We start from the raw sequence: 12,998 nt of genomic DNA on the forward strand, positions 1-12,998 counted from the left end.
GCCGCCTTCCCAGGAGCCAGAGAGGGAGGAGGAGCTGCCGTCCCCAGAGCCAAGAGAGGGAGGAGTCGCCGCTTCCAGAGCCAGAGAGGGAGGAGCCGCCGCTCTCAGAGCCCAGAGGGGAGGAGCTATGGCCCAAGGATGCCTGCCTTGCACCGCCCAAGGATGCCTGCCTTGCACCGCCCAGAGATGCCATGTCCGCTCCGCTCAGGGATGACACATTCGCATCGCCTGGGGTTGCCTGCTGCTTTGCATCGCCTGGGGTTGCCTGCTGATCTGCATCGCTTGGGACTGCTGGTGTCTTCTTTTTGTTTTCTAGGATTGCTGAGGGTCTGCCGCCACTAGAGGGAGCCGGGCCGCCGTCGCCCTACTACCTTGGAGATCCGGGGCCCCCTCAACCAAAGAAGGCTTGGGGGGTCCGACATCAACCCTGCCCACCACCACCCACCATAACAGCCCACCCAAGGGACATAATTGGACCCTTGGGGGGGAGGGTGGTGGGGGGGTACATGGGGGGAGGTGTGTGGCAGAGCAAAAGCTCTGCCCTTTTTAAATTGGCAGGGATGGGGTTAATTTCCCCTACCTGCCTGGATTTATTATGTTCAGGTGGCTGGGGTTGATTAGTTGATTAGGTTAATTAATGATCAATCAGCGCCCAGTCACCTGACATAAAAGGAGGCCTCTGCTTCTCATTTGGAGGAGGGAGCTGAGGAAGTAGGTTGGTGTTTGTGGATTTTGTGATTTGTATATCCAGTGAAGGCATTGCCCAGCCTGGAAACCTTAATTTTGTAAGTTTTGTTTTGTTGTCTTTCTTTTTGTGTTTAAAGATTTTTATTTTGCCATTGTGCACTTTATTTTTGTGTTTATTTATAATAAAATTAGGTTTTTTTGAACTGCAGTCTGTCTCTGGGCCTCTATCCACTCACCAGCCTGCCACAGTCCTCAATAAGGATGGTAAGGAATAGAAACTTAATTTATTCAGAAAGCAGGCAGTATATACACATATTGTGCTCTCCATAACTACAAATCATGCATTTTCCATGGAAATGAACCAGAGGAGTTTCTTTAGCTATACAGTTACATTGTATAAGAAATAAAACATTACACACACATGCATATATAAGATACAAGCTGTTTTCACATCATTCAAGGCCATATATGATAATGCAAGAGGTGCATGCTGTAGAAGTTACATTACCCAAGACTGCTCATATATGCGTGTTATACAATGCATAGGGTGTGTGTATTCTGTTTGTATATTGTAAATAACATCAGAGTAGTAAAATCCTATGTCACAAAAATAACTAATAGCTTTTAAAAACCATAAGTTTTCCACCATGTCCAAAAAGAGTCAATTATATTTCAATAGATGTGGAATAGTACCCATTCACAAAGAGCAATGGAGCACTGTAGATGGTTCAGCATATCTGAATTAAACTTTTGGTGTACAGAAACATGACTATCAACTAGAGTTGTGAATCTGTTGGCAGCAATGTGCAAGTATTATGCTTACATCTGACTTTCAACCACTCACAAAGGTTTCAAGGGTGAATTAATTGGAAACAGAACCTATGCACTTCAACACATTTGACTTAATATAATACGAGGTTTCATCCAAATAAGCTAGCTCTGTAATGTTGAAGTTGTGGTATGATGCTTTTTGCTCAGTTGGAAGACCACAGGTAAAAATGAAAGGAGGGGAAAAGCAAATGAATTATGCACTTAGGTATAGGCTTATGTATGCATACAATGTTTTTTTCAAATCTGTTTATTTTGGTGGTGCCAGTTAATTATGGTGTTTTATGGGTCACTGTCCTGTTGCTGACATTTATAGGGTTACTGTGCTATTTGAAGTATAGCCCTTCAGATGAGACACAAAACCAAGGACCTGTCTGTTCTGGGAAGCCATAAAAGAAAAATTGATATTTATGTGGAGACTTGTTATCTGTTCTCTATCTCAGACAGGCCAACAAATGCTTGGTCACTTCAGTTAAAAGTGACCGAATTACATTGATCGTAAGGAAGGCTGTGAGATGGATTACGCCTGGGTCTGGATGGTAACTATGGTCGTCTGGAGCCACATTGGAGTCTGATTAATACTACAGTAGATATTGGACATTATAATCTTCGACTGTAAATCATATCTCCCAAAATAGAAGATGCATGTAAAATATAGAAACCAAAAATATTTGAGGCAGACATAAGAAGCAACTGTCTGCATGTTAAGTGATAGTAAACCCAATAACACAGTCTTTTGATTTGTGCCCCATCACAAAAAGTGCCTCATTTAGGGATGCCTTTTAATCTGCTGCTCTGTTTTTGTTGTTTTTTCCCCCATTTTATTTAGATACTATTGTCTCCTTAGTATGTGGCTTAAGGCATGTGTTCCTGAAGTGAATGCTTACATTAAAGGGTTTATGAGCTCTATTTTTAACAGCTTAATGAGACACTGCTGGTCATGAATTAGGGGACTAACTTTATATTCATCAAAGAAAAAGTGGAGTAAAAAACAAACATCCCAGCAATGTAAACTAGTCCATTCTTAGACTATTGTAAGTAGGTATTTCATTTCTGTACTGAGCATCAAAAGAAACAAATCACTTATATTTGGATAAAATTCACTAGATGTGATCGAAAAATGACAAACTCTGTTTTAGAGCAGGTGCAGCGACTTTTTATTGTGCTGATTACCAGTTGATATCATGAAGCTGTTGATCTTGGGCAGGTGTTGTGACTCTTGGTCTCCCAGTTCGTGGTCTGTCATTGACAGAGTGTGTCTGGTTATACCGTCTCACCAGGTTTAAAATTGCTGGCTGTGAGCACCCAAGACGGTGAGCCACAGCACACTGCCCTAGTCCAGCTTCCAACATGCCGATTGCACGAAGGCGCTGCTCTCTTAACAGCCGTGATTACGTGCATATGCTTCAGTCATAGTCACTCCAGCGTGTCATGGTCAAGGATGAATGATTGAGTGATTAAAAAGAATCCAAAAATATTTTGTTAAGTTTCTTTTGATGCTCGGTATATAAACAGCATAACACCTCTGGGTTAAATTAAAGTTGTCCCCTTGCTTCCAATTGACGCTGTATTGAATTGTCAAGAGAGAAGGGAAGTAACATTTTATTATTTTAAAAAAACATAGTGGTTGAATGGCAATTTTTTCACTAACTGACTACTTCATACCCATACTTATAAGTGTCTTTGAGATAAATAAGTCTGTTCCTTAGGGACACATTTGACTTAATGTAATACCAGGTTTCATGCAAATAAGCTAGATCTGTAATGTTGAGGTTGTGGTATGATGCTTTTTGCTCAGTTGGAAGATCACAGGTAAAAATGAAAGGAGGGGAAAAGCAAATGAATTATGCACTCAGATATAGGCTTATGCATACATACCATGTTTTTTTCAAATGTATTTATTTTGGATATTTATGTGGAGACTTGTTATCTGGTATATTTAATTTATCTGATATGCTAGTTAATAGTTAGTAATTGTATTTTTTCTACTATAAACCAAATGCAACCACTAACATATATGGTTCTTTTATATTCTATCTTGTTGCGCGGTTTTGCTGGGGACAGATTATTTATAGGCATGTGTTCCAGTATGTTACGTGTCAAATTGCCTTTTTATTCTTTGTGAGTTTCTAGAGATTTCCTCTCAGATGACTTGCTGTTTGAGGTTTGGTGGCTGTCTGTAAACTAATGCTGGGGTTCTAAAAAATCATCTCTATACCGGCTGACATCCTGGGGCTTGGATGGTAGTCCGTAATTTTCTCAAGTGGTTTAGGCACTTTGAAAAATGAAATGACAACCCTCTTAACATGCATGTATATTGAACAAATGAAGAAAAAAAAAGTATAAAGATAGGTCATAATATGAAAATAAGAAGAACATAAGAAAGTTAACAAATGAGAGGAGACCGTTTGGCCCATCTTTCTCATTTGGTTGTTAATAACTTATTGGTCCCAGAATTTCATCAAGCAGCTTCTTGAAGGATCAGATGGTGTCAGCTTCAAAAACATTACAGGGGAGTTGGATTCAGACTCCTACATTCCTCTTTGTAAAAAAGTGCCTCCTATTTTCTGTTCTGAATGTTCCTTTATCTAATCTCCATTTTGACCCCTGGTCCTTGTTTCTTTTTTCAGGTCAAAAAAGTCCCTTTGGTAGACATTGTCAATACCTTTTAGAATTTTAAATGCTTGAATCAGATCGCCGCGTAGTCGTCTTCGTTCAAAACTGAATAGATTCAATTCTTTTAGCCTGTCTGCATATGACATGCCTTTTAAACCTGGGATAATTCTGTTCGCTGTTCTATACACTCTTTCTAGAGCAGCAATGTCCTTTTTGTAGCAAGGTGACCAGAACTGAACATAATATTCTAGATGAGGTCTTACTAATGCATTGTACAGTTTTAACATTATTTCTCTTGATTTAAATTCAACATTTTTCACTGTATGTCCGAGCATTTTGTTGGCTTTTTTTTATAGCTTCCCAACATTGTCTAGATGAAGACATTTCTGAGTCAACATATACTCCTAGATCAGCGCTTCTCAAACTGGGAGTCCCGACCCAAAAGGGGGCTGCATGGTTATTGCAGGGAGGCCCCAACCTTGACAACGACATATGAATAGACAAACAGTGGCTACTGAAGAACGAATTAAGGTAAGATTATTATTATGTTAGTCTTTGCATAATTCGGGGGACACCGTAGACAGTGTTCTCACTGCGTTTTTTCCCTGTTTACCTAATTTCTCTATGCCGTCCACTCTAGATTTCCTCAGCCGCGCTCCACCTGGAGGAAGGGATCAGCCAGCTTAATCACATCCGGGTGGGGGGCAGCTCATTTCTAGACATCTATAAATAGCTTTGTGCAGAGCTCAATACATCAGTCAATGGATGTGGCCAGGGCAGCACCGGGAGTTCTGTTTGACAGCTCTGCATGTCAATCTCCCCCTTTTTCCTATATCAGCCTGGCACTTCCTCTCTTTGTCCTGTGTTTTTTTATTGTTCTCCTCCTCCACTCCTTTTCTAACACTGCACCGTCCACACAGGGATCCCTCTGGGGGGAAGTGTGTCTCACACCCCCCAAGTCACTGCTGTCCCTGATGGTTCCTCTTCAGTCAGAGGGGACCACTGGCCACAATGCTAATTTGAATCCCAGTGCACCACTACAATCTTATCCTGCTAGGCAAATATTATTACTAATGTGATTAAATATAGTCATATGTTTTGGCCATAACTGTGTTTCATTTATTTTTTAAGAATTGTTATGTTTTATGTATTGTAAGTTAGCAGGGAGAGGGTTAGATTCCTCCCTGCCTAAAAACATGTGCAAATGCACATTGGTTTAATTTAATTAGATTTCTTTTAATTGTTTTATTATGTATTATTCCCTGCACCTGGTGATCATTGTAAATTAGAGCCAGGTGCAGGGTATTTAAAGAAAGCAGCCAGTGTGCTCAGGCTGCTGCTGTGTGGTGGGCCCGGTTGATGGTGCTTTCAACCGTAAGAAAAGGTACTGTGTAAAAGCTTTTTTTGTGCGTTATGGTTTTGTGTGTTTACAGCTTAGCTGTCCTGTTGTATAGATTAGGTTCCAGTTGTGGTTAGTTAGTGCTCAAAACAGAGCTAGGTGTTAGTTTTGTTTTTATTTATTGTTGTAATTAAAAAGTGCACGTCGGCGCTGTTCCTTCCAGTCCTGTGTTGGGTTTAAAAAAGGGAAAAGAACCTGAGCGAGCCTGTGTGGCGAGTCTCCAGTTCACAGTATATTTTAAAAAATGGCATCCAACAGTCAGTGTTTCTGCAGATTTTAGTACAGATTTTAGTAATGTGATTTACTTAAAATAAATAAATAAATTGAACTAATTGTGACTTTCTTATTTGTACTTGTTAACACGGTATTTCATTAAGTCATTGCAGCAGAATTCTTTTCTCTGTGCAAATTTTAGAAAATTTTACTGCGGATTTCCGAGGGGGCAAATAATAAAAGCTTTTCTCAGGTTCACTTCCCATTTTTTGTTCTCAATCCAACTTTTGTCATTTAGACTTTATCATACCACCTTCTTATATGAATTGATGATTTCCAGTCAATTTAATTCAGCCCACCTCAAATTGTCTTCCTTCCCTATCCTTAAAGGGAATATGAATATATCTCTGTCTTATTGTGTAGAAAAGTTTACCATCACTGTGTGCAAGTTTCCGTTTACTCTGATACATTGCATGGCTTTTTAAGCTGCAGTTTGAACATTAAAAACAATGCAACAGTTTCTCAGCCTCAGAATGTTAGAAGAGTGAGCAGGGCCAACACAAATTACCTCTGATGCATTACACTCACCATAGAGTGAAAAAAATTAAACAACCAGAAATCAGCACAGCAATAAGAACAATCTTAACTTTGATTGTTTTTATTGCTGCACTAGTTTCTGGTTGTTTAATTCATGTCCATGATTAAAAACAAACAAAAAAAAAAACATGTTAATGTCTTGTTTACAATGAATACAAGTCGAATTTACAAGACATGACTGAAATTACATTGCAAACATTTTCATAAAGCCTTTTCAGATGCAGGGACCCGGGATGAATTTAGAGTACCTAAACCTTGAATACGTACAGAAATAACTGCCATTGTTAAATGCCACACATTCTGGTATGTATTATTGTACATACTAGTATGCTGCTGAAGTAAGTTACCGTGTGCAATATATATGTTTTACATATTTGCCTAAACTACAGAGAGAACACTAACGGCAGGTATGTACAGACAGCAGATTGCAACATGCACAAAACAAAGTCAAGCAAAGCATTTCAACTTTCATACCAATCAACATTTACTTTAACATTTTCCACACAGATGCCCAACCCAAAGCAAAGTAATCTACTGTGTATTGTCTGAAACTTTTCCAGCACTGTTGTTCAGCTTATTTGTTATTTGTTGGATTGTGGTAACTATTGTGCTCCACTGTGTATTTTATAGCCCTATTCCAGGTATGGCTTAGCTAATCAGACGCACAACTCCAGTTTTTCCCCACTATCTATCTACACCTGGTATGCAACTTCTCAAGTGGAGCAGGCAAAGGAAAACCTCTTCAATCAGCTAATTAATGGACTACAGGGCTTTGACTTGTGTTAGACATTGTGTGAAATGTTACTGAATTATATGGAACAGAATGAATCGACAATAAAACTCATCTTTACTGTAGCATGGACCATGACCAAACCGACTGTGTTTTGTGAATATAGTCTGTTTCAGTACCCCAGAGTTGAATGTTCATATGGACACACAACTCACCTTGGACTTTCATACTTGTTTAATCTCTAGGGGTCACAGATGCAGAGACAAATTGGAAACCTATTGCTAAGAGTATTTAGTATATTTTGAATGACAGTTTTCATTGGAGAAAACTAACTCCTTTGTAGATAAAAGGATCATTTTGCATTACAGTAAGCCGCATTACATTTGTAACTTAAAATAAGCCACACTTATTTAAATAAATTACACTTTATGAAAATAACTCAATCATTACAGGAAGAGACACATGGGCTGGTCTTTGATGGTTCTTGGTTATTTCAATTAAATACTAGTATATATCATTATAAACCATACAAGCTTCTTTGCCTTCCCTCTTCAGGTTTTTAAATCTGTTTGTACTTTTTTCAGTTACTATAGGGTTATTTCAGTTTATCATTATGGTGTATCAACACCCTTTAAAAACATCTTGATATCATCTATGTTTGATTCAGTCATGAATAATAAAGATCGTTGAAGTCTATTTTTTTGTGTGTATTTAAGGTCACATCCATAGTCATTATCATGCTAAATACCAATGATAGCCTTTAATACATTTACTGTGTTAAAGCATTAAATCCGGATGTATCAAAACAACCACACAACTCCTGTGGTTGCCTCGAAGGCAATGGACTTCTTTGCTTCTGAAAACATCTGGGTGAATTACTGAATCCAATAAAAGTTATTTTGTTTTATTGCTTGTTTAATTCCAAAACAGAAATGGAATCATAACTTATGCCATTTTTTTAGAACATATCTGTATTTCACTAACAAAGTGTTTTATGCAGTTTCAGGACAGTTTCAGTTTTTAGAAAGCTGACAATAAAGGTCATACTAGGAGCTCATCAAATAAACAAATCCCCTGGGCCAAATGAGACCCTCCCAATAGTACTCAAAGAAATGAAAGAAGTTATTTACAAACCGCTAACTAAGATCACACAACAGTCTCGGGACACAGGGGTTGAACCGACAGACTGGAGAATTGCAAACGTAATACCGATCCACAACAAGGGAGACAAAACCGAACCAGGTAACTACGGACCAATAAGCTTGACTTCTACCATATGTAAACTTATGGAAGATATAATAAGATCCAAAATGGAAAATTACCTTTATGGTAACAGTATCCTGGGAGACAGTCAGCATGGCTCTAGGAAAGGGAGATCGTGTTTAACTAACCTGCTTGATTATTTTGAGGATGCAACATCGACAATGGATACTTGCAAAGCATATGACACGGTTTATTTTGATTTCCAGAAAGCTTTTGACAAAGTCCTGCATAAAAGATTAATTTTCAAACTGAACATAGTAGGGATTAAAGGAAATGCATGCACACGGATTAGGGAGTGTTTAACACGCAGAAAACAGAAAGTACTGAATAGAGGAGAAACCTCAAAATGGAGCGAGGTAACAAGTGGAGTACCACAGGGATCAGTATTAGGTCCTCTGCTTTTCCTAATCTACATTAATGACTTAGATTCTGGTATAGTAAGCAAACTTGTTAAATTTGTAAATGACACAAAAATAGGAGTTGCAAACACTGCTGCAAAAACAAAGGTCATTCAAAGTGATCTAGACAGCATTCAGAACTGGGCAGACACATGGCAAATGATATATAATAGAGAAAAGTGTAAGGTACTGCACGCAGGCAATGCAAATGTGCATTATAAATATCATATGGGAGATACTGAAATTGAAGAAGGCATCTATGAAAAATATTTAGGAGTTTATGTTGACTCAGAAATGTCATCATCTCGTCAGTGTGGGGAAGCTATAAAAAAAGGCCAACAAGATGCTTGGATATATAATGAAAAGTGTTTAATTTAAATCAAGGGAAGTAATGTTAAAACTTTACAATGCATTAGTAAGACCTTATCTAGAATATTATGTTCAGTTCTGGTCACCTTGCTACAAAAAGAAAATTGCTGCTCTAGAAAGAGTGCAAAGAAGAGTGACCAGAATTATCCTGTGTTTAGAAGGCATGTCATATGCAGACAGGTCTTGAACAAAGAAGACTACACAACGATCCAAGTCAAGCATTCCAAATTCTAAAAGGTATTGACAGTGTCGACTCAAGGGACTTTTTCGACCTGAAAAAAGGAACAAGGACCAGGGGTCACAAATGAAGATTAGATAAAGGGGCATTTAGAACAGAAAATAGGAAGCACTTTTTTACACAGAGAATCGTGAGGGTCTGGAACCAACTCCACAGTAATGTTATTGAATCTGACACCCTGGGATCCTTCAAGAAGCTGCTTGATGAGATTCTGGGATCAATAAGCTACTAACAACCAAACAAGCAAGATGGACCAAATGGCCTCCTCTCGTTTATAAACTTCCTTATGTTCTTAAGGCTAAATGCAATCCAAGGAGGACCCATTCAGTACTTTATCATTTTAGTCAAAAGCGTGAAAAAAAACTAGGGCTCCACTTTGGCTCATTGTCTGAGTCTGTGAATGGATAGTGTCAGGAATGAGACTCAACCACGTAGGCACATGTTTATTACAGAAACAAACAGGAACAAACAAAACAGGCACAATGGCCAAAATAAAAGGTTAAACAATGCTCGATGCAATTAGTAACTGTAGGTTGGACATTCGCCTTCACTCCAGACTCTTAAAACAGGTCCAAACACAGGTCCAACAAACGATTTCTGGCTCATTTTATACATGTGGCCACTCCCCAGATTAGCACAAATTACCTAATTGGGGAATGACCACACTTATGATTTCTGGCAGGGACCGATTTAACCCCATTCCTGCCAACCTTACATTCCCCCACACACATTATTTACAGCAACAGGGCTTCTTCCCTGCCACAGAGCCTCACATAGTTTTATTTAACTTTGGACTTTTGCTTCAAACATTGAACTGTAGTTTGAAAAACAAATATGTTTGTAAATAAAAATATTTAAACAGAAAAAAATACCAGACCAGTGGGAGGGTTGTGACTTCTTCCTCATTCTAGCCTCAGCTTCATTCCTGTGAGAGAGACAGCTAACTCCTGTGTATCAGGCTGATAGCTAAGAACTAAATTGTAGGATCCTGCATTTATCATTGTTTTTTCAGCGGTGTTGTTATAGAGCAATCTTTCTTTTGTAACTTTGCACAGCACTACTGTAGGCAACCTGCTGTAATATAATCAATTCTAGTGTTTTTGTAAAACACAGACATAACATCCACATTTTTTATGAATATGACTAAATAACAATATGCTTTCTTACAATGCCCTTCAATTTCTAACACAACACAGTTCCAAAATATAGAAAACTATAGTACAATGGCGGTATGATGATACTTTTGTTTATGGTGATACATAATGATTTAAACAAGTATACTTTATTTGAAAACACTACTAATACAGCACTGCATTTACCACAGCATCCCACACTGGAGAAACATACTTTGGTATGTGGGGGGAATACACATCCTGTCTAGAATTGATTAGGTGACTGGCAATTATCCTGGAAATGATATTCCTACTTGGCAATTTGAGTGTTTCCTTTATAAATACAATTCACCTTTAGATACAGCTGAAGCAAAAGCTGAATTTGGTTTCCAAATCAAATCACATAATGTGCTATTGAGAAAAAAAAAACCTGTAATCTGAAGAACTGTGTATCTTTCAAACTGTCTAAATTACATTAGAGTATTACATGTATTCATAATCTACCATTGCTATTTTGGACCTATATTTAAACAATTGCAAACAGTTTCCTCCTGTTCAACCAATTCATTACTGATTCAAATACTGATGTGGATATAGAATATGAGGTTTAGACTTCGTAGCGAATGGTATATGTATACATATGATTGCAGGAGAATGAGACTTTTACAGATTCACCACAGTAACCCACAGCAAAAAAGTAATCAATAATTTTGCTTAAAATTTGGTTCAAATTGAGACAAAACATAACTGGTTTATATGTAATTAAACAAGACCAATACCTATGTTATACTGTATATTTGTAATATTTAGCAGTCTCTCAATGTCACTCATATATTTTAAAAACATGTTTTGGGGCCTCTGCCATGCTACTAAAATGCATGCCCCACTAAATACATATTAGATCCCAAAACTATTATTTGTGCATAGTCTGGAAAATAAAACAACTTTCTGAATTCAATTCAACCTCTAAAGTCATCAGGAATTCTTTAATTGTAACTAAATGGCCAGCAGCTGATTTCAATTGTATTTGTATACAGTATTATTTGAATGGGTGTATTGCATAGTTCTTTGTGCATCAAAACAAACCATCACACCAATTATTATCACTCCCTCAATAATTTGTAAACTTGCAATCACCCCCGCAAACAAACAAGCATGTCAGTGAGATGCATCCCCTGCCACAGCTATAAATTCAAAGTTAGAACCTCACACAAAAGTCTATATCGCCAGAATCTACAGTACATCCAATGTATGTTTTACAAACAGACAGATGCCTTCATATACCCTCAGATTTTGATACTCCCAAAACTTGATTAAACGATTCTCTCTCTCTATGTAAAATAAAGTAAGTGTGGCAGATGGTCAGTCTATGTACCCCCAGATCCTGACATAATAGTTTGGGCCAAGTTTCACCACAACTGAATACACGATTCACTAGAGTAAGTGTGACAGACTGTACAGACAGCTGGATGGACAGACAAAAAAAGTCCAGAGATCATACACTCAATAACTTGTTCTAAAGAAGTTCTTAGCAGCGCTCATCATACTGAATACATACTTAATATAAGACCATATTTGCAGTATAATATATGCTTTATGGCATTTGGTAATCTCTTTGCACTGCAAAATCATTAACCCAGACCAGGTCTGACATTACAATTTTCTCTTTCCAGTCCGATTTTGGACCCTGTCCGACTTCATTAAAAAGACATAAAGCACAGGTCTCTAGTCGTTTTTTCTCCGGAAAAAGCAGAGACTTTTCAGTGGCTGAATGAGACCGATAGGCGTGTCTGATAGCCCCATGCACCACAGAGATAACAAGGACATAAACAAATAGCTGCTTGTGCATCCAGCGCTCAAAGATAATAAATATCACAGACATTTGCAGAGCTTTTTGAGATGTTATAGTAATAAAGCAATGACTTGGATTGCATTATTGAGGAGTTTGTGATAAAACAAGTGATCAGGAGAGGATTTATCAGTATGCACGTCTATAAAGAGGTATGTGAAAAATACAATGAGCAAGGGGTGGGGCTTGGCTGGAGATGCAATACTGAGTGTCCTTTACGCCTTTACTCTGAAAAATAAATTTTAAACAGCGTGTGTGAAAATAAATTGGACCTGACGCGCCTGACAAGTGCTGAATAAATGGACCGCTAAGGGTTAATTGTGCAGCTGATATAGATTAAATAACTTCTAGTAAAATTGGCATGAACTTTTTGTGCTTTTGATTTTAATGATACCTTATTTCAAACACATATAGTAACACTGAGCAGCTGCATAACCTTACCTTCAGAGCAATCTTTGTCTAAGTGGGCATGTAGAAAACATTCACATGCAAACATTTACACAGCGATTTCTTTACTTGCATTCTGCTTTTTAATTAGCTTTTGATTAATGCTTTTAACAGCAGCCTGTAGGTTTATTGAAGTCATGCCTAGTGTTACTGATTACTATTGCCTTAGTTTCAGCTTTTTAATTTTTGCCTGACAACCTGAATTATACTTTCATTTCTGATGCCAAACATGTCCCGTAAAATGTAGTCAAG

This window comes from Polyodon spathula, chromosome 4 (assembly GCF_017654505.1).
Source record: "Polyodon spathula isolate WHYD16114869_AA chromosome 4, ASM1765450v1, whole genome shotgun sequence".
Lineage (NCBI taxonomy): Eukaryota > Metazoa > Chordata > Actinopteri > Acipenseriformes > Polyodontidae > Polyodon > Polyodon spathula.